At 44.4% G+C, this 22623-nt stretch overlaps 1 long non-coding RNA gene across 2 annotated transcripts; it reads left to right on the top strand.

Annotated features, from left to right (window-relative positions):
- The first annotated feature begins 831 nt into the window (after window positions 1-831).
- On the top strand, window positions 832-11929 carry LOC139052270 (uncharacterized). 2 transcript variants are annotated; one of them, XR_011509808.1, is made up of 5 exons: window positions 832-2280; window positions 3001-3091; window positions 5842-6027; window positions 7842-8003; window positions 11808-11929. It is a non-coding gene; the product is annotated as an uncharacterized lncRNA (long non-coding RNA). The 2 variants fall into 2 exon arrangements; XR_011509807.1 differs by having other exon boundaries at window positions 833-2280; window positions 11805-11929.
- The last annotated feature ends 10694 nt before the right edge of the window (window positions 11930-22623 follow it).

Below are 22623 nucleotides of genomic sequence, written 5' to 3'. Positions count from 1 at the left end.
GTTCCATCCAAGAACAATTTATTGAACAGGCGAACTGTACACATTATGAAGACACGTGCAGACTCAGCCTTCTACCGAAAGCTTCAATAACAGATCGTATAGATATACATTGACGCGCACTCTCTCTCTCTCCATATATATATATATATATTATTCGGTGTAAACGCTGTGCAGATTATAATACAACATATATGTGTAAGTGGACGAAGTGTGGTGGATACACGTTCCAATCTCCAATGAAAACAAACTTGCACCGCTCAGCTGCTGCATGGTGCGCTGACAATGACATCGGCGCTGTATGTGCATATATATATATATATATATATATATATATATATATATATATATGTGTGTGTGTGTGTGTGTGTGTGTGTGTGTGTGTGTGTGTGTGTGTGTGTGTGTGTGTGTGTGTGTGTGTGTGTGTGTGTTCATCAACACCAGGCGAGCGTCTTTGTGGATCGGGCGGCCAAAATTAATTATTTCAACGTCTCGATTCAAAGCGATGGTCCAACATTGAAGGCGCGATCTCACTCTTTTCATCAATGGAACATCCGTGGTCGTTCACGATCATCAATAGCGCGGCCACAACTCGTTTTTCGGTTTGTTGCTCGTCGTCTTTTCTGTACACCTGTATTTTTCTTTCGGGCATAGCATATGCATATGGGCTTAGTAACGCTGATCATATGCGCAAATATATGCGTGTTCTCGCAATGTTCTCAAATTAAGCGCTTTGTAGTTAATAACGCAGCATATATGTTTAAGTGAATGAAGAGCCGGGGACATACGTGCATACGTAAACAAGCTTGCGGCACTCAGGTGCTGGTACTGGGAATGACATTGGTGCTCTATACGCCAAAAATTGTGCGCACTCTAAATCAGTACCGAAACGCAGGGAGTGGTATAATGACCGTAACTGCGTTTACATTTGGCAATAAATGGTCTCGAAGGGGACTGGCGGCCTATAGATCCAAGTACAACGGTCGGAGGAAATTTTCGAATGCGGCAAGCAATTAACCCAAGTGTCAAAGAGCACTGCTGAACTGCAATGTAGTTGGTTGAACTCATTCCCATGATATTTACAAAATATCTCGTCTCTGACAATAACTGCCCATTCATTGAGACAAATCGATTACGCATAATCTTCACTGTTCATGTGTTAATTCTTGCGGTAAGATGTAATCGCAAACATTTGGTGCTTCATCTTGAAACAAGACCGGTAAGCGCGCTCGTTCTTGTACGGTAGAATCAAGAACGCGAACATGCACCGACATGTATGTAAACTACTGGAAGGTGACTGAAGATGAAGGACCTATTACCGTGCTAGTACTGTGTATACTGTCAAAAAGAAGAAAAAAATATTTCGGAAAGAAAGAATGCCCAGTGTCGAGATGTAACGATTCAAGCTTTATTTCTTTTTGACCTATAGAATGCAACACCACTAGTTCCACGTGCTTTATGCATGGGTAATGTTATGACACAACTCATTATTTAACCGTTCATTACATGCACCAACCCGCCCAAATTATCACTGTACTCGAGCTTATGGACGCATCGCAGTGCACTGCTTTGCACTTCATTGTAGCACAGGGGTTTGCTATCGCCAGTAGCGAATGCTTTGGTTGACCTCCCTGCCTTTCTTCCTTTTGAATTCTCTCTCCCTTTGTATAAAACGCACTAACTTGTGGGAGAGAAAGCATTCTCCTCTTTTAGAATTCAATTAATTGTCAAGCAATTATATTGCAGTTCCAGTAACTAGAGCACAAATGCGAAAACGAAACCGATTCTCTTCGGTTCTCCGCGCTCAGAGTGCGACACCAGGGGGCAGCGCGCGCTGCGCGTCCGTTAGGAGTGGCAGACGGAGATGCACATGTGTAGTCAGCCGGCATTTTTCGAGTTGTGTTGTAAATGTTGTTAATTCGCCGTAAATATCTCTTGATTTGTACTCAAGGGTGGAGCAAGACCCCAAGGAAGAGAGATTGACTCATCGGGAGCGAAGAACAGAAACGATGGATGGTTACGCTGCTTGGGTCTCGGCACGTTCAAATTGGCAAAGTTCCGAATTTGTTGCTGTGTTGTGTCCGCTTGTGCGCTCGTTATTTGCCGTCATCGCTCGGAGATATTTGCGCTGGATGTCTTTCACTTCGTGTACAAAACTCTGCTCGCTGCGGCATCGAAGAAGTTGTCCTGTGTTTGGGTGCACGTATGCGCTTGGACACGGATAGCCTGCTTGCTCTCAACGGGTGTTCAACAGTCTACGCGCGCTGGTAACTTGCTCATGAGGTAAGCCCATTTTAATCTTATTTGTTTTGCATAACGTAGGTGTTAAAATGATGTGTGGTAAGCCGGTGTCGCGAACAGAAATATTGTTTCAAAAGACCACTATGCAACGTCTTAGGGCAAAAATCACGCATGAATGGGGAAATGATAAAACCTATCTTTTCAGATCGATTCCAGTCGTAGCGCGATTGGCTCGATCGCAATTTCCGTGAGGTACTTCTAACCTTTTGTTCACTCGCGTTAAAAGCGTAGAATAAAACTGCGTTCAGTTGAGCTCTTGTATTGACGCTTGTATTGGCTTGAGAGCATACTGTATCCGATACAAGAACTTCTGTTAAAATACGGAAATTAACGTTCGAGGCAATAGCAGTCGCTCACTACCTGTGATCGTTACTTTCTTGCTTGGGTGCACGTTTTAATTGTGACCGGAAAAAAACGTCTTGCTGCACCGTTTGCGGTGCAGCAAGACGTGTTCCTTCGAATGATGTCTGGGCAGTCAAGGCATTCGTGCCACTAAGCAAGCAGTAAACGGGGTATCAGTGCGAAAACATTTGGACATACAAGAGAAGCGAATGGTATCACCATAGACTCTTTTATTTGATGAATAATTCAGTTGTATTACTAAAGCGGAGAGTGGATATGCATGAAAGTCAGATTGTATTGATACTAAGCAAAAACAAGGTAACTTATCATTACTAATCAATCCTTTTCTTTTACTGAAAGGCAAGTTGCTGTTGTGCTGGAGCTGAGAAGAGGTCTGCTGCCTGCAATGGGTCCATCTCTCTCAAGTTATTGCAGTATTATAGCTCTCAAGGTGAGTGGATTTTTTTTTCTCATAGCTATTTGCCACCCTAATCAGGACCGTTTACTTAGCTGTGTAGGTGATCACTGTTAGTGACATTGGAGTGCTGGTGTACCAGCACTCCTTTATGATTGCAACGCATATGACAGAGTGCAGCTGTGGCAGTATGCAAAGGTGTTAATCTACAAGCCAAATTAGGTTCTTTGAGGTAATATGTTAATATATTGATGACATTGGATTGTGGTCTAGCAGGCAAAAATGCTAAACAAAAAGAAATTTTAATTTGCACTTGGTAAGATGTGCAAGCAATTCAGGCTGTTATACATGAAATGGGACATTTGTAGATGTCTTCTACAGTGCTGCAGTCCTGAATGGCTTCAGAGTTGAGTGATACCACTATAATTTCTCTGTAGAGCATGCAGCACAGTTTAGCATTGGGGGAGGCTGGCATCAACAGGCGTCTACTTACTGTGAAGTTCAAGTGAAGTGTTACTGTTAGGGTGACTATATATAATTTATGGTTTAATTCTAGTCTTGTGTCAGGCAGACATAGTTTACCCATTTGGTTAAACAATAGAGATGTAATATCTATGTATACAAGTATTACCCATTCATTTATGCCATTTAGACAATGGCAGAAATGCGTGGGTAATACTTGTGTACATAGTCAATACATCACTATTGTTTAACCAAGCGGTGCCCCTGCATGCTAAATTTTACAGGGCTATTATTAAGTAATGTCAGCTTTTGTTGTAACATTAAGGCACCTTTTATATTATTACAGATTACCACCATTGTGCACCATCATAGTGTCATATTTACACTAAATGTATTTGACTTTGCTATAAAACCTTGCACAGCGGTGCATCGTGAAATTTTTTTTTATAGTTTCTGGCCTCAGAATGCACTTCACGTTATATTCTTGTTTGCAACAAGACTATAAATGCAGGTTTCTCTCCTTATGTTTTGTGGCACTTCAAACTGCGGCGAGCTAAACCACTGGGCAGCAATACTGGATACGCTACTGCGTGTGGAGCTGTCTTCAAACACACACAAGGAATACATCATTGCTTTTTAGCACAAAATAACGGACACAAGAAAGACGACAGAACAAGGCGCTACTCTCAACTGACATCACTATATTGCGTCCCTCCTTTGTAGACAGCAGAATCTAGAAGAACATTTGCTGTGAACACCAAGTGCAGGAACCACCAACATCTGATCAAAAAAGCACACTCATGCGACAGAATCCAAAAAAGAAACATATTGAGCACTTTACAAGGTTAAAGAAAGCACACTAATGCACTGTGACCCCAATGACTGTATGAAGAAAACTTCTGATAACTCTCTGGCGGTGGTATCACGGCCCTTTTTTCAAAATCGTAGCATCACGAAACATTGCGAACCTAAGCGATCCATACCAACAGGCACAGGTTCCCATTTGGCTCAACATTGTAAAATATGGAAGTGCAAAGCCATGTTTCGTGATACTACGATTTTGAAAAAGTGCTGTGATACCACCGCCTGAGAGTTATCGGAAGCTTTCTTCATACAGTCATTGGGGTCACAGTGCATTAGTGTGCCTTCTTTAACCTTGTGCAGTGCTCAATATGGTTTTTTGGATCCCGTCGCATGAGTACGCTCTTGTGATTGGTTGTTGGTGGTCTCTGCACATGGTGCTAACTGCGGATGTTCTTCTAGATTCTACTATTTATAAAGGAGCGACGCAATAAAGTGATGTCAGTTGAGTGTAGCGCCTTGTGCTGGTCGTCTTTCTTGTGTCCATTGTTTTGCACTTAACAAAGTATTTATGGATTCACACCAACTAGCCCGCCAACACATTGTGTTGCGGGCACTTCTGAAGTACTGTCTGTCCAATAACCTTGGTGGCATAGAAGCGCCGTCCACTTCTATGCGTTGCTTTCTGTTTCATTGTGGCATGACATCACATTATAATCATAATGTGTATGTACTTTTTCCAAGAGACCCATATTCCTATCCTTGTGTTGTATTTGCTGTCGCATTATTTATGTGCAAATGACCAGTGCTCCGAGCTCCATTTTATCGCAAGTAAACTACTGGTACCTAAACAGATCTGTATATCAGAAAACCAAAGCTGAACTGCCGAACAGTACCAAGCGGCAGCCTTAGTGCAGTGTCAAGTAGTCAGATTTTATTGGTCATGCAGAGGTACACAGGATAGCTCTTTATTACTTGCTGAATAATTAAGCTGTGTGAAAACTGAGTATATATGTAGCTTCAACCACATGCTATTGGTCATTGCTCCTGCCCTCATCAAATGTAGAAGATTATCACGGCATTTCCTATTCTCTTTTTCCTTAATACAGTGGGATTACTGCATGCGTAAGTAGGAAACGGATCACATAAGCAATCAAAAGCCAACATTGTGTAAACTTGGAACATTGATTGTACAGTTTGATGACCCAGAATAAGTAGGAATACACCATAAATGATTGACAATTAACTTTTACTTGACACAGGGCTAAAGCATACAGTAAGCATACTGTATGCTCATATGGTGTCACATCAATTTAAATTTTAGTGTAGCTTTACAGTGTACGCTTCTATTGTTGTATTCTGTCAGAGGAATGATAATGTTTCGCGTGTATAGAAACTAGACTGTCTATATACAGAAGTAAAAATGTGTGAACTGTATTTTTTAATGATTTGATAGAATGTGTAGCACAATAAAGCCATACAATCAACGCACAGTGATGTGACTTTCTGTGCACATGTTGCAGGTTCAAAAAAGGTATGGTGGAAGCTGTTTCCAAGGTTCCGACCAGAAAAGACAGCCAGTATAAAAGGGTCCACGCCACTGATCTCTACTACAGGGGATGAACAGCACATCGAGCGCCCTCGACTGAAGCCGGCCTTGTCCCGGAAGTTGGTGCTTGACAACTTTGCGGCAGCACTTTGTTGCACGGGTGTGTAGCATTTCTTCCCCTAACATGCCTGCCTGATGTGCCATAAACTACCCAAGCAGTGTTTCGAGGTGTCCAGAATTTTTCCATTGTAGTGTCTACAGTGTCGCTAACATAAGTGGCGTGCAATGGAAACACTGGTAAATCAGAAAAAACTTGATGTAAAAGAACACTATCGTATACGGGTTCAGATTGTCATAAAAGTGCTTACCAGACATGTAGAGACCTCCTAAAATGTGAAAAACCACAAAGAAAAGTTTTTCGGCAGCAATATTATCTGATCGCACGCACTAGTTAGTCCACCATATGCCCTGCTTCCAGGACAAGCGACTGCATGACATCGCATTTCCACTGGCTTCACCTGCATCCGGTGCGGTGTGCTGCACCCAGCGAAACATGTTAGAAATCAGTGGTGCACAGTGTTTTCTGTCCCCTTTCTCGACGCCTACTGAACACATGTTAAACTGTTTCCAAAGCAGACAAACAGAAGGAAAGGGTTCTGAACACATTGCATTTTAAAGTGGCTGGTACTGGGTAACGCAAGTACTGTGGCATAGTAGATTTGCACCAGGCAACCTGGGTACCCAAAAAGGCTGCTGTTTACTTGCAAATGGCCAACATATTGTGAGCATGTTGAAGTTCTTTTTTTATTCTCATCGCTTATTTAGCTAACGGAGACAGCTTTCACAACTGAAGAAGCCTTGGAAGCATGAAACACTTCACAAAACCAGCTTCAATATATCGTGTCTGCATCACAATTTCATGGCTGCATGAGTGAACCCTCTGGTTAACATGTAAGAGAGTTCATGATGTTTGCCATGCATTATCCAGTTTATTTACAGGTCAACCCTATCTTGAGATTTAAGCTGATGTTGCGTTTAGAGAAATTATGGCCGAGAGCCAGCTTTTGAGAATACAGATTGAGCTTGACAGATTAAACGCCAGAACAAGTCGTTGAGGATTTCAGATCAAGAATCTTCAAAGGCCAGTTCATTTAGTGGTGTTAATATTCTGCTCGAAGTTGTTGATTGTTACGTTCATATGGTGCCCAAGCATTGCGGTAACAACTTCACTTGGAGTACATAGCAAGGGTGTATTCAATGTAAGCTGCTGGCTTTTTTTCTGTGTTTTCAAAAACTGGTTTCTTGTTCAGTTTAAATTTTCGAATTTTGCATTGTTTATTAGGTGTTGTGTCTTGTTTCCTTTTCCTGCAGCTTCTTAGTTAAACATCTGAATAGTGAACACAACTTGACCTTTTGCTTGATTGCCTAGATTACATGCCCTCGATGCAAAACAATTTCACTTCAAAACTGCTTGTACCACACTGAAAGAATAACTTGAAGCAGCCATAGCCACCAATAACACGCAAGAGATGATTATGAAAATTTTAATATTGTTTTTTGATCTACAGGGTGTCTTAACTATCGTGCACCAAGATTCAGAAATATGTAAATGCGATGTAACTAGACAAAATGAAGGTAATGTTTGCCATCGCCTGGAGATACTCTGATTATATTGTGCATTCTGCCTAATTACATAATTCTTAATTATTTATTAAATATCTCAAATAATTAAATGAAATGTGTCAATGAAAAGTTGTAGAGCAATATGAAAGCCTCCTGATACACTTTTTTGTTACTGTTACTCATTGTGTGCTACATAGAAGTGTTTTTCCAAGGAATAAGCCTGCGAATACACATAAAGTGTCTTGAGTGGCCAGTCATGTGTCAGTTTTGTGGTGCAAAGCCACGAATACAACTTAAATGGGTTCTTTTAAGAAAAAGACTTAGCTCAGCAAATTATCTTTCTTTGTGCAGCCTGTGGAGACAAGGTTTCTTAGACATGGCCGTGGCCCTCAAGGAAGATGCCGAGGCCACAGGCAGTTCCTCCAGTGACCGTGAAAAGGTCCCCTGGGGCACAAGTCTGGTTTGGCACCCCCACCTTTCTCCTGCAGCTTTTCTGTCTACTTAGCTAACCAGGTGGGTCAATGATGGCAAAGGGAAAAAAAGAATCAACAGCATCAAACGCAGAACTTGCTCAAGCTCAATGCATTTTTGGTGTGAAGTTTTTTCCCTTATCATTTATCAAAAAAACGGGTAATAAGTATATGATATGGTCTTCATACGGACACCTCTTTCCCACAGAGAATTAGCAGTAAAAAAAGCAGCTTATGAAGGCTTGAATATTAGCTAGGATGATGTGGCATAGATAGGATAATGATTATTAATTTTTTTTAATGAAGGCAGTGGTAGTAGAGTGAATAATCAGAGTTTATATACAGATTGAAAGACATTTCGTTCCAATGCCAGAATTTTAAATCATCCCAAATAATTCTTGCATTTTATAGTCTTCATTTTATAGTTCTTGATGCTTGCTTCTTGCTGACATCATTCTTATGCTGCATAATTCACCTGTTATAAATTCCCTATTTCCCCCATTCAAGCAACTTTACATTGATCATAAGAAACCTCGTAGATGAGTTCCAGAAACTTGCTGATGAGATTAGGGGGCGGCGTGTACCCCAGGCCGCTTTCAAGGGCCTCATATCTTGCAAATGTTAGAAATACTCCTGCTAAGCAAGTTCTTGGTGTCATACAAGGTTATTTGCGAATACGAATTTGCCTAAATTTAGAAAACAGCCAATATAAAAAATGTCAAGCGATATCGCTGGCGATACACACACACATTCCAACTGAACTAAATGCAAATAAATATAGCACCAAATGCAGAATCATTGGCATGATGCCATTCTTTCAGTGGAATAAAATCTGTCCTGCATTGTAAATCTGGAATCCTTTATAATCCAGACTACTAAATACTTATGAGGGTTGTAGCGTAAAATATGCATGTATTTATTTCTCGTTTCTTTACTTTAGGACCCGATAATGCTAAAACAGCAGTGAAAGAACTGATATCACAGTACCTAATACTTTATATTGCTCCAGAAATCCGTTTCTCTGCCGATCGCAGCATTCGACACTAACAAGAAGGCACATAACACTTAGGGTGGTGCTATTCACTTTGATTGTTTGGGAACGAAACCCATAATGTACATGTTATGGCCCTACGTGTCATTACGTTTGAACAACAAAAAGGTTGGGGGTTCGCATTTTGCAAAACTGCATGGAGGTTTTCACTGTGTGCATATAAAATTAGGAATCTTCCCAGCTCATACTAAATGCATTCTCCAAAGCTTTAGGTTATACAGGTGCACTACTTTACACAGAACACACTCTTTTCCCTCGTCACGGCTCACACTCTTAGGCAGAGTTACACCCTTTGAAGTGCCCCTTCTTCCACACAACGATAATTGTCATCTGCCTTTATGCATTTTCTTTCTTTAACGCTGCGAGCCCTGTGCTTTCCAGTAACGAACGGCATGCGCGTTATCAGCATGATAGCATTCCCGACAACAAAGTAGCGGGCGTGGCGTCTTCAAGAAAGGAAACGCATCGAGGCAAATAACGATTATTGTTGTGTGGCAGAAGCGGCACTCCAAAGGGTGTAACTTTGCCTAAGAGTGCAGGTGGTGATTCAGATTCTTCAAAGGTGTTTCATTGTATGGGATGGCACATCGCGCTTCACTTATTTGCAGAATATTGCATTCCAATTGTGTCATATGAGATAAATCCATTAGAGAGCTTTAGCTTGCCCTAAATTTATTACAGCTGTGTACTGGTAAACTGGCCGCAGCTTGCAGTGCTTGTGGAAAAACAATTGTAACTGCCATATTATATGTAACTGCTAGTGCACAGGCATAGGCAGCAGCAATGGTTAGAGTACGCTTGTTTCTTCTATTCTGGGGTATGCATCCTCCACCAGAAAGTAGTTTTTTTCGTCTTCCTCTTCTACCATATTGGAATGTGAAATGGGGTGTAATTTGTAGGATATACTCTTGCATAAACTTAATGAGCATTTATTCTTGTCTGCGCCACAGATCATTGTTCCTACCACTGTAAAAGCAGGGTGCCTGTTTACAGCACCCATAGGGAACAATCTGTGAATCTTTAACGAACAGTAACGATAATGAATAATCGAATAATTTTTAGTAATTTTCAACAAATTTAGCACTCTTTGCTTTCCACTACGGTGTTTTTCAAACTCTAATATTGGCACAAGGTTTGAGTGCAGGATGTCATTTTGTGTGAAAGAGTACACTTGTGCGCATAACACCTCATCGTCAACATTCTGCTGCACAGAATGTCATTAGCTTTTGTATGCATTGGTCACTATCTCACAAACCGGTTGCTCCTTTGTTAGTTGGAATGTAGCATTTATGTAAAGCACATTTGATGTTCTAACAAAAAGCATTGTGCCCTCTTATCCCCTAATTCTCCTCACTTGATGCCTAGTGTTGTAATAGCATGGTTGACACCATGAGAGTCAGTGTGGTGAATAATTGTCTGGTGGAGTAGGGGGTGTACGTTAACTTAAGCAACTTTTCCAGACGACTTGAATCAGTATTGTGGAATGCTGGTTTTTTTTTCAATCACTGTTACCTAGTTTCACTTTGGTTGTGGCAACAAGTATAATGTAGTTCGCTAGCACTCCTGCCAACACATATAATGTGCAGGCATCTGTGTTGAAAAAAAGACCAGCTAATGGTTTGCCAGGAGCTAAGGTCCATTTAGACCATTAAATTTTGAACTTACACCGGTGGAAATAACTGGTGAATGAAAGCACACCCAGGAGAACTCAAGCAAGACTGCGAGTCGGCCTAGTTGGAACAAATTCATCTTGAAACTTATTGTGCGCAACAAACAGGGACGAAGAATAGAAGAAACACAAGGACGAGCGCTTAACATTGTGTTTCTTCTATTCTTCGTCCCTGTTTGTTGCGCACAATAAGTTTCAAGATGAGCAGGAGAACTGACCATAATATTTTCTTTCATTATAACACCGCCGAAGCTTTGAACTGCATTTGAACTGGCTTGTTTAAAAAATGACCCATTTCCTTGTTCAAGTAAGACAAAGGTTCCACAGGAAGACAGAAACTTGAAGCCGTCAACAGCAGCATGAATATAAACAGCACTCGACGTTTTGCAATCTTGCACCTGGTTATATTATCCATCCCATTTTTTTCCACAGGCTGTTCTTTACTGTTTTATGGTCATATCCAGTTTAATTTTAATGTCCCTATTTTTTAATATTTGGTTAATATATACTTTCTTCATCGGCTTGCAACAAAATATATATTCATAATGTGCCTTCATTTACCATTTGCAGTGATCTTAACCAGATGCATCTTGATACAAAATTTATTTTCCTTAATTCTTCGTTTTCCTTTTTCAAAAGTGCAAACTGTTTATCTTGATACCTATTTTGTCTTCTGGGAAGATTGGTTCTACTGGATTAATGACTGCATACATGTGTACATCGTTTTCTGTTTTGGTCACCCCTACTCTTGGCAAGTACTGACAGCATTGCTCATACCCGCTCCATCACGATCACCACTGCTAAGCACACCCTTCCTTCCTTTATTTTAACACTTTGGCTTCTCTTGACCTATTAATGCACCAGTTACTTCTCCCCCAATGAGGCTAGGGGCCAGTGAGATATGCACAATCCCACAACACAGCCAAGGAAAACATTTGCTACCCTAATGACAAGCACCTATGTCGAAATGTTGGCTACAGCAACATCCCTTGTGCCAGCAATGTTGATCTACTTACATGTTTTTCTAACACAGAAGTTACTGCTTTCTCGTGTTCTGTGATTAAACTTTTTTGCCGCTTTCTTTAGGATGGATATTCACGAAGACTATTTGTTTCTCCTAACAGCAGCAAGTTTATCCTTGCAAGTGTTTGGAGTCAAGAACAACTTTCACCAGGAAGAAGTGCAAGACGAGTGATTGAAGAAAATAAAGTTGCTTCTGTGATCTAAGAACTTGAGGACTGAAATGTTGCACCTTTTTGTATATATGCTATGCAGTGCATTCATATCACAAAGTGCAAAGTGTTTCATCTCTGCAGCCATGTCAGTGTGTTGGCAAGACAATTTTCTCAATGGTGACCTGCTGCTTTTACTATGAGCTGCCTTCATGACATTTGCATTAAAGGAGATGTACTATCGTGGACAAAAGTACCCTGGAAGTGCGAGCGTTGACCAAATTGCATTTCTGCTCAAGACCGCTGAAAACAGTGGGTCACGTATGCACATGCTGAACGCAGATGGTGGCACGGCTGATCCCAGCAAATAGCACACCAATGAAATTCGGTCGACTCTCGCACGTCCTGGGCAATTTTGTGCCCGATGGCACATTCTTCGAATGGATATGCTCTGCAAGATGAAATAGGGAAGCACCTGTACTTTAACGGTTATAGTACAGATTCAGAATACAGAATCTTCCGTTTTCTAGATACAGAAGCACTCGTATCTTGTATTACGGTCTCTTTTTTTACAGTTGTCCGTTCTACGGAAATGACCGTTCTTAATTTACGGAAGAGTGTTCGGTCACAAATTACCAGCAAATTTTCTGTAAAGTAAGGCAAATTTTTTTTACAGTGCAGACAGGACTGCCACTTTAACCCGGAGAGCACAGTGTCCATCATCCGCTGAAAGGTGGCAGGTGCGGAACAGAGGCCGAACGGAAGTACCTTGAGTTCGTATAGTCCGTCTGGTGTCACGAATGCTGTCTTCTCACGATCCCGTTCGTCCACTTCTGTTTGCCAGTATCCGCTTTTGAGGTCGAGAGAGGAAAAGAACTGCGCATCCCGTAGTCTATCGAGGGTGTCATCGATCCTCGGAACTGGATAGACATCCCGCTTTGTGACGACGTTTAGCTTCCGATAATCAACGCAGAAGCGCAAGGTCTGATCCTTTTTCTTTACCAGCACCACAGGCGAAGCCCACGGGCTGGTAGATGGTTGAATTACGTCGTCTCTAAGCATTTCTTCGACTTGTTTGCTGATGATCTCTCTCTCCTTAGGTGGCACTCGGTAGGGATGCTGGCAAATAGGCCGCACAGCTTCGTCGACAATGATATGGTGTTTGGCGATGGGTGTTCTCTGGACTTTCGATGCCGTTCAGAAACACGAGGCGAATTCTCGTACAAGGTTCTCTATTTGCTGCTTCTGGCTCGGTGATAGTGCTGCTTCGATGTTGACGGATGCGGGTATGGAGTCTACGTTGTCAGACTCCACTAGTGCAGCATCGGAAGAGCTCAAATCCGTAATCTGTTCATAATCGTTAAGGCAGGCAATGACGGTTCCCTTCGCAACATGCTGCACTTCATTCCCAAAATTAGTCAGGAAGACATTTGAACACCCGTCACGCAGACGAACAAGACCCCTTGCCATACAGATCCCTTTTTCGAGTAAGAGCCCAGTGTTACTGTCTGCTATTCCTTCATAGTCGCTGAATACGGTGCTTCTTACGGCGACAACTATGCTGGATCTTGGGGGTATCGTGACGTCGTCGTCTATAATCTGAAGCTGATGGAATTGTTCTTCACACTTGAATGTCGCGATGGCGTGCTTCGTTGAGAACGACACACAGGATTCCTGCAAGTTGATAACTGCACCGTTCGCCTGCAAAAAGTCCATTCCAATAATTAAATCCCTTGAGCATTCTGATAGGAGAATGAAACTGGCGACGTATGTAAAGCCGCGTATTCCGATTCTAGAAGGGCACCTGCCCACCGGGTTGATAAGGTGTCCACCGGCTGTTGGAATTTGCGGTCCTCTCCAAGGAGTCAGCACTTTTTTCAGTGTTTTGACAAGTACTTTGCTCATAACGGAATGGTCTTCGCCTGTGTCTATTAAAGCAGTAATTTCGCAGCCGTCTATAAACACACATAAATCGGAAGCTACGTCACTCTTTTCGCAACTGCTCTCGCGTTCGTCGTTATATTTCAGAATCAGCACTGGAGGCTCCGTTCTTGAGTCGACAGCGGCCGCACCTCCACAGGTCGCCGGTATTAGTTTGCCCGACGTGGGCTTTGGGGGCGTCGCCTTGGGGAGCTTGAGGATGGACGCGGGCTCGGTTATCGATACCTCAGCGGCACTGTTGACCGAGGTTGGTGTTGCTGTGAAGTTCTGCGGCCTTTGGCGCGTTGACAAATACTCCTGGATCTCGAAAGGGCGTTCACCGTTTCTTGGGCAAGGAGCGTTTACGGAAAGGCCCCGAAGTGCCGCTGTGCGGTATTCGCACATCCTGTAGAGATGACCAGCTTCGCCACAGTGATAGCACAGTGGGATTCTATCAGGAGTGCGCCATATGTCAGCCTTGCGGAATCTCGTCTCCGGCGGAGACGGCAAGAACCGAAGTTCGGGTACATGCGCAGTTGCCGCGATGAAAGTACGTCCTGGAGATCCTCTGAGTACCTCGGCGTGCGATACCGTCGGTCGTACCGGTGACGGCACTTGCGGCTGTGCTGGCGGGTGCTGTTCGCGAACTGCTCGTCTCACTTCTTCGCGAACCACTTCTGCTAACGAAGAGACTGCTGTGGGGCCGTTGTTCAGCTGTTGCCTCTGGAGCTCTTCTCGAACCACAGATCTTATGAGTTCTCGTAAGACCTCGACGCTGTTCCCGAACATTGCCGACATCGCATCCATAGAGGCGACGTTCATATCGCGGTTGTAGAGTCTCGCACGCTGTTGAAGTGTCCTTTCCATAGTTGTCGCCTCGGAGCGGAATTCGGCGACGGTGCGTGGAGGGCTGCGAACCAAACCAGCAAAAAGCTCCTGCTTCACACGGCGCATCAGGTGCCGAAGCTTCTTGTCCTCGCTCATGCTCGGGTCGGCCCGGTGGAATAAGCGGGACATATCTTCAAGATACATTGCCACGCTTTCGTTGTTTCGCTGGCTTCTTGCTTGCAGTGCGGCTTCAGCTCTTTCCCGGCGGTCTGTGCTTGGATACGTGGCCAACAGCTCCCGTCGGAAGTCATCCCACGACCGGAGGACAGCTTCGTGGTTTTCAAACCACGTTCGCGCACAGTCTTGCAACGCGAAGTAAGCATTGCGGAGCTTCCGGTTTTCGTCCCATCCATTGTAGTCAGCGACGCGCTCGAAGCCTTCCAACCAGTCCTCGGCGTCTTCGAAGGTGTCGCCGTGAAAAGGCTCGGGCGTTCGCGGCTGATCAACAAGGATGCGGGTTCAGGCTGTCTGGGATGTCATTTCAGTATTGTCTGCTGCTGCTTTTATAGTCTGCTCCGGCAAAAGAGGAAACTCGGGCGGCTCACCACGTAGGCGACGGCTCGTGCGCTGGTGGACAGGCGTAAGCTCGTTGGGTCTGAGATGGCGTGGTTCCGGGCTGCTTTCTCCAACTCGAATTGCGCTGGAAATCATTACCCAGCACCTCCACCAGAATTGTAACGGACAGTTAAGGGAATCCAGATACAACTATTTATTGTGGGCGAACTTGTGCCCTGGGGGTAAATAAAAAGCACTACCGCGTTCTAAACGGGAGATCTGGGGTGCTATGCAGGATGCGCCGAGTTTCTCGTTCACCCGAGTTTTACCCGAGTTTGCTCGACGGCAGTCAGTGAACGGAGATAGCGCGGAAGGCGCCGAAGGTGCAGGCAAAAAATTATGTAGACAAAAAGCCGCGTATGAAAACATGAGCGCACCCTGCGCGGCACGCTGCTTCCACGTTTCCAGCGCAGAAGGCTGCAAAACGAAACGCGCCAGCGCCGCGTATTGTTATCAACGGATTATCGCAACTTAGCGATACCGTGACTGTCCCGCTGTCTGTCTGCACACTTGCCGTGAGCCGCTTGCCACGCCTTTCCTGGGCGCGTCAAGGGCGTGCCTCATCTTTCGCGCACTGTCTTTCTATTCTGCATCGAATGCGGACAGGGTGCATGCGGCGCATTCTTGCACCTACACTTTCACTTTTTTAACGAATACGTTAAAATACAACAAATAAAATAACAAACATTTTTATTTCTTTAGATATCTGTTTTTCGTTTTCAACGCTAGAAATTTGTGATGACAAACGGAGATCGAGGAAATTATTAAATTTTGCACTTCTTTCCGCGAGTGGCGACAGGGAGGCGAAAGCTTAGAAGCGGTACATTGAAGCGGGTCGCACGCACGAGGGCGTTCATACGGTGATAAGTCGCCTAGGGGCGCTGCAGTGCTATTCGCAATAAAGTCGGTCTTGATCCATGAAGAGTCATGGCCACTCTTTCTCTTTTAGGGGAATAGAAACGCAGCGCCGCGGTACGGCTGTTCATCGCAAGCGTTTCACTAGGCAATTAAGGCTCCCGCTTCACCAACTAAAAACGACACAACAGCTGTCGCTGTCAAATGGTGGTATGTTATTTTGGAGTGCGTAGTGACGCAGTTCAGTGAAAATGTACCTGTTTATCTTTGTGCGCGAAGCCTCTGCGATACATTGCGAAAAGTGCGTGCTGCCCCAGCGACACAATTCATCGCTTGTCATCGCTTGCCCAGTGAACGTGCCTCTGAGCGCATGTACGCAGTATATGAGTGTGTTGTGCAGTTGAAGGTGCTTGCGGATTACCTCTGCTGGAGCCAGCAGCGATCGCAGATGGATATCGTAACGACACCGCAGCAGTCGCATTTTGGCAGGTGAGGGCTCTTGTGTGCAGTTATGAAATCAGATTTCGAACGGAGAGAGGTGTTGGAACTGTTGAGTGCGCAGTGCTTGTGATGAAGAAATGCCATGGCACTGGGTCTAGAAGGGCGAGCGATTCTCGGACGCTGATCGTGTTTACGACGCTGTGGCTCCGTTTCATCACCGATGACAGAGCAGCCATCTCAAACGACTGCACTCCTCAGCATCGTCGTCCCCCTCGACGCATCGACGCCTTGCAAGCAGCTACAGTGACGTGCCGATAATTATTTACTGTGCGCTACGCGCCACAATGCAGGCAATGAAACCGTGTTGTGCGGCCATCTCAGCCCGAGAAGATGTATGCATGAGCCAGCGACAGTCAACGCTTTGTTTTTGATAGTGGTGCTCAGTACATCACCGATGACAGTGCGTTGTGCGTGTTTTGTGTCGGCGGTCAAGATTGTTGATGCCTCTCAGCTCGACACCGCTTCGCTGTTGCCGGAATATAAGTTGGCGTGGCCCAACTGTAGTGGGTGCGCGCGCAATAGTTACATGCCTCGCGCGGGGCGTGACCTCTGGTTTTGATTGACAGGCGAACTCGTGCTAAACTCGTACATCGCTAAACCCCCTCCGAGTTCAACTCGGGAACATGGCGGTGGCAGCAGCAGCCTGTTTCATTGCATCCAGCGGCAGCAAGCGTCACTATGACCGTCCGGACCCGTTCACCTGCATGACCGACTGGGAGTTTCAGCGTCATTTTCGCCTGTCGAAGACATCAGTGTGCTGGCTGTGTGGCGAGCTAGGCGAAGACTCTCGTCTGCGGAGACAGCGTGGCGGGCTTCATTCGCTCACCGTCGTAGAGCAAGTCATCTGTGCCCTCCGTTTCTACGGGACTGGGAGTTTTCAGGGAAGCGTCGGCGCCGAGCGTTACATTGGACGCCATCAAACTACTGTTAGCAACTGTGTCAGAGATGTGTCTGACGCGCTTATCGATGAGGCAGTGCGTAAGCTGTGGCTAGCTTTCCAGAATACTGCGGCGGAGCGGGCATATATAAAAGAATGCTTCCTACTTCGTGGGAACATTAGGAACGTAGTTGGGTGTGTCGACGGAACGTACGTAGGAATTAAGGCGCCTTCAATGTCAGCGTTACTGTGATTAACAGACTTTTTCGCTGGTTGATCACTTTTTGCCAATTGTTCTAATTGTTTGTCAGGGTGCCTTCCAAATGGCTCACTTTCTTGGGAAAGAGGTTATTTAAGCATAAACAGATAAATGGATATCACAAATTGTGTAAAGTAACCTATGAATCCTAATCTCATAAAGAACTTGGGGTTCTTCATTGGTGAAGTTACTAAGTATGCACAATGCTGAATTTTGGTCATGCGTAATCTATCGGCCGCACTATGAAACAGCGAGGCATTGCACAATTTGTTGCAGCGCGAGATGTGGATGTTGCACCAAGCCGGTTGTGCCTATGCATTTGTGGTGAAATGAAAATGCATTGAGGATCTTAGTGTGTTGGCTTGCATGAAGCAAATACTTCAGATTGTTTGCTTTGTTCACTGTCGATGCATGTGCCAGAGGTTCAGTGCATCTTCTTTTTTTTGGGGGGGGCGGCGTTATTCTGGATGGATAAATTGTATATTTTCGTCTCATAATGGGGCTCTAATTCTTAAGCAGTAGAACAATGCACATCTGATACTTTGCAGAACTCTCTCTACGTGAAGATGTCATGAACCACCAAGGCAAAATTACATATCGGGAGAAATGTGGTGCAGATGCCAATGAAAAGTGGGTCTTTAACCCACCATGATAAAAATAAAAATTGCAGAGCAAATAGACCATTTGTACAGCTTTAGAGCAATGATTACAGAAAACGTGTCTACGCCCAAACGAGTAAACGCTTGCCGCAATGCCAAAGTAGGCTGAGCGACATGCAGCATATATTGGCATTGAACATGTCTCGTAACCGTTATTTTTATTGTAAGCCCTCGCTGTCACACCTTTCCCTCCAGCACTCCCTTTACTGAAACGTGGCACTGTCTTTCCATTGGTGTCATGATGATAATGGTAACGGCAGCAGCAAGGCTGGTTAATGCTTGCCTCTTTGATTCCTGTGAGTTCAGTGGTAAAGAATATGGCACGTGCATACATACAGCTGTGCTGCAAAATTTAACATTTGTGATTTTTTGGAGAGCTAATTTGTGTTGCGAAATTTCAAAGATGTGCACCATTGTGGCCTAATAACTAGAGCACTGGTGAGGTTGAAGACGGTGTATTGGTATCGAAGCTTGAAGTTTAATTGCACAACAATTTGACGGGACACAAAGAGAAATACACACAGCAGAATGCTTTGCTGTGTGTGTTACACTTCTTTGTGTGCCGTTGAATTGTTGTGCGATCCAACTTAAAATAGAGCATTGGGCTTCTTTGGTGCAGGACCGAGGAAGTGTGAGCTATTCGACAACATGCCAGTGCCTTGCCACACAATTATGGAAGTCGGAAGGTTTGCAAACAAAGCTTTGCTTTCAAATCCACCTGCTCATGTAATACAAGCACTGATTGAAAGAACCATCATACAAAAATAATGGTGAAATCAATGGCCCGTGAAAAGTGTAATTCGTATATAGGCACTGTTGACATAATAGGTGCCATACCGGCCTCAAAATTGTACTCGACAGAGCAGTTGGTTCCCTATGTGAAGCACAACCTCCCATTACATGCTGTGCAAGTAACCAAGCTCGGTTTGTTTTGACGTGCTACACAACATTCAGTGTAATCTGTTTTTGATTCTAAAGAAGTGCCAAACACCACCTCTTTTTCAAGGATGTCATGGGAATATTTGGCGAGACCTTTTCCAGCCCCTCATAATGGAAGTGTGGCCAGCCAGCTTTGCTTGGATGCCTTTATAGATTTCTGCTCCTGATCATTGTGTGCTATCAAGTTGCAGAAGTCTATGCAACTGGTGCAAGGCATTACGTGTTTCTATAGTCGGATACAACTTACGGAGGCTGCGGAATCTGCATTTTAAGGCAGGTGAACACAAGCCTGCACCAATGGGCATGCACTCTAGACTGACATCGTGCCGCCGGACAGACTAATACCTGCTCGTTGGAGAGGGACTATTTCTTTAGACGTGTAAGCAATCGGCTGCTGCGCTTTGGTCATCTGGGTGGGGCCTCTCCTGTCTTCTGAAGTTTTATACGACTGTAAAGGCTGCTGCTTTTCATACAACACAAAAGGACAAAGTGTACAATTACTTGGCCTATGAAATGGATACATCAGAAGTGTGCTATGCAAGGGCTGAAGATGTGTGAAATATGGTACATGCAATTATAAGACAATGTTAAAGAATATGTGGTATCGAACATGCATGTAATGGCACATTTGAATTGGGGAGTGTTGCAGTCATATGCACAGTCTATAGGTGATAGCATTATTAAGCTCCTGCTGTTTCCTGACTTCATTGTGAATTACACACACCGTTCATCTTGTGGCTAATCAACACGCACTGTATTCTTGCACATAGAAAGAACAAACAGCACGATGACGTGTATGCTGCATTGGTGTATTTTTTATTTACATGGTCCAAGAGTGGCACAGGTTGTCGTACGTTTCTCCCTATTTTGAAGGGACACCAAGTGCATGTTACAAGTCTCCTAATATGCACAGCAGAATGTTTACTGCAATAATTTTATTCATGTTCTTGAATAATAAACAAAATATTAAACTGAAAGCTCCTTTATAAGGTGCCTTCTGTGGGCTCAACGGGAGAGCAGTGAGGGCACCGATACTACTGTTGCAGAGCAGCCCTCTGGACCTCTGCCACACTCTCAAGAGCACGTGCCTGGCGCTCGCCTACTGCCACCAGGCAGATGAGTGCCTCCAGCAGCAGAATGTTTTGCTGCAAAAAAGTGTATTGGAATAAATCAGCCGCATACAAACCATTATTTACAAAGAAAAATGCTCGTTGCACTATTAGTACTAAGTGCCCTTAACTGTGGAAGCCTCTAGTGTAGTATGCATAATAAAACAATGCGTTGGGACAACGTTGCTTTATTTTTCATAACTGGGGTTTTCTTTTTCAGAGCCAATTGTCATGTTGATTAGTGTGCCAGCAGCTGAGGTGGCACCGCACCTTCACGAGTCTCTACTGTCAGCACCACAAACCTATTTTTGTTCGCTGCAAAACAAATGCCTCACCCTACAATCCCGTCTTATACGAGCTGATTGCATCCTATGCCTACAAACATCATATTTTTGTCCCATTACGCAATTTTCTACCATCCTCGGCTGTGGTTCTCTCTCCTTGACATCCATTCTGTCATGCTTATGTAATCACCTGATATGAATTGGCAACAAGTGATCGAATACGTGCATGGCCTGCCTGCCGATTCCTTTCTTTCTTCTTAATCTCAACTAGCATATCAGTTGCCATGGTTTACTACGCCACTGTCTTCCTGCCTTCATACTATCTCCAACAATTTTTTTTTACTTCGCTTTCTGCACAGTCCTTGACATCTCAAGTTTCTTTGTTAACCTCCAGGTTTATGTCCCATATTGCATAACCGGTGGAATGCAATGATTCTAGACTTTTTTCAAGGATATCGGTCACGTGGCGATCACGATTCGGTAATGCCTTCCATGTGCTGTTCAACCCATGAAATTTTTGTATAAGTTTCCTGCTTTATATCAGTACTTGCTATTGATATTTCACTTGGATAAAGATACGCTTCCATAAATTTTGCTGGCTTAATGTCACTCATGAATTTATGTTATCTCACCAAGTTAGTGAAGGTTACCTTCATCTTTTCCATATTTCGCGGGCCCACTTGCATGTAAAAGCACGAACACTCATTGGTTCTCACTGCCTTCTTTAAGCTGCTAGACATTCAGTTCGTTACTACGAAAGTGACTTAATCCGTGCACTCTTATTATGCTAAATATGAAACAGTAGAAATATACTTACCTGCAGTTTGTCGATGTCTCCTTCACTGTGTTGGTAGCGAGATCCATCGTCGGTACCACCTCCTTGTCGCATCGTCGCTATATAGGATGTCTGCCTTTTGCCCACACTATGTAATGTTCGTGACGCTCGCAGTCACGCAGAGTGGAGGAACTTGGCGCACTCGCAGAAGCAGCACCGGACAAGTTGTTTCTTCAGCACTTCGCCGTGAATAGTAGGTAGTAGGTGCGCGTTGCGATCTGTAAAATCGCCGAAGCTATTGGCTGTCTTACCAGTTGCACGGGAAGATTGCCCACGGAGGAACAGAACTATCCAAGAAATAGAGGCCATCGTCGAGCCTGATCACTACGTCGCGCACTGCAAGCTCGTTGTACGGGTTTGTTTACACTGGGCCTCTCTGATGCTTAGCCGCCATGCTTGCCCGTTGAATGGATGTGATGACGCCACTACAGCGTTCCCTCGTGTTTAATGCGAAGCGTACTAAATTACAAATTAGTCTAAGACGCATTCAGTGCACATCTCGTAGGCTTCAAAATGCTTCTAAACCACGTTAAAGTAACTAATAATACTGTACTAAATGCATTTGTTTTACAACTTGCTTCTGCATGTAATGCACTCGGTGGAACGACAAACAAGTGAAAGAAGGCACGACCATGCACCGACGGTATGATCACGTGAGCCCCAGTATGTCGACCGCCCAGAAGGCAACGCCCAAGGAATGATAGCCAGCCAGAGTGAACCTTGATAAACCAATGAAACTGGAGGCTTGTCGAAAGATAAACTGTGTCTCGGTACCATTCGTGCTTTCATCTTGGGGTGTCGCCAGAGCTCGTGAAGATCCCCAGTTTCTCCAAACTCGACGCATCCTGTATGGGCAACCAGCGCTGAAGCTTCACGCGCCGACAGCAGCGCCGTAACACACAGCCTAGCGAGCGGTAGACACAGTTTCCAGTAGCACACGCAGTGATTTCGTGTCAGCAAATTCACCGATTGTCTTGAGTCACACTTTTCACGGCTCCTCAAACGGCAGGGAACCGACGTGCTAGGACGTAGCAGCGCATGCGCTCTACGCAGCGCGCATGGCCATGGACAGAACTTGGCTGGCCGCATC

The sequence above is a fragment of the Dermacentor albipictus genome, unplaced genomic scaffold (genome assembly GCF_038994185.2).
Source record: "Dermacentor albipictus isolate Rhodes 1998 colony unplaced genomic scaffold, USDA_Dalb.pri_finalv2 scaffold_21, whole genome shotgun sequence".
Lineage (NCBI taxonomy): Eukaryota > Metazoa > Arthropoda > Arachnida > Ixodida > Ixodidae > Dermacentor > Dermacentor albipictus.
The sequence above is the reverse complement of the archived record's forward strand: the minus strand, read 5'-3'. Positions and strand labels throughout refer to the sequence as shown.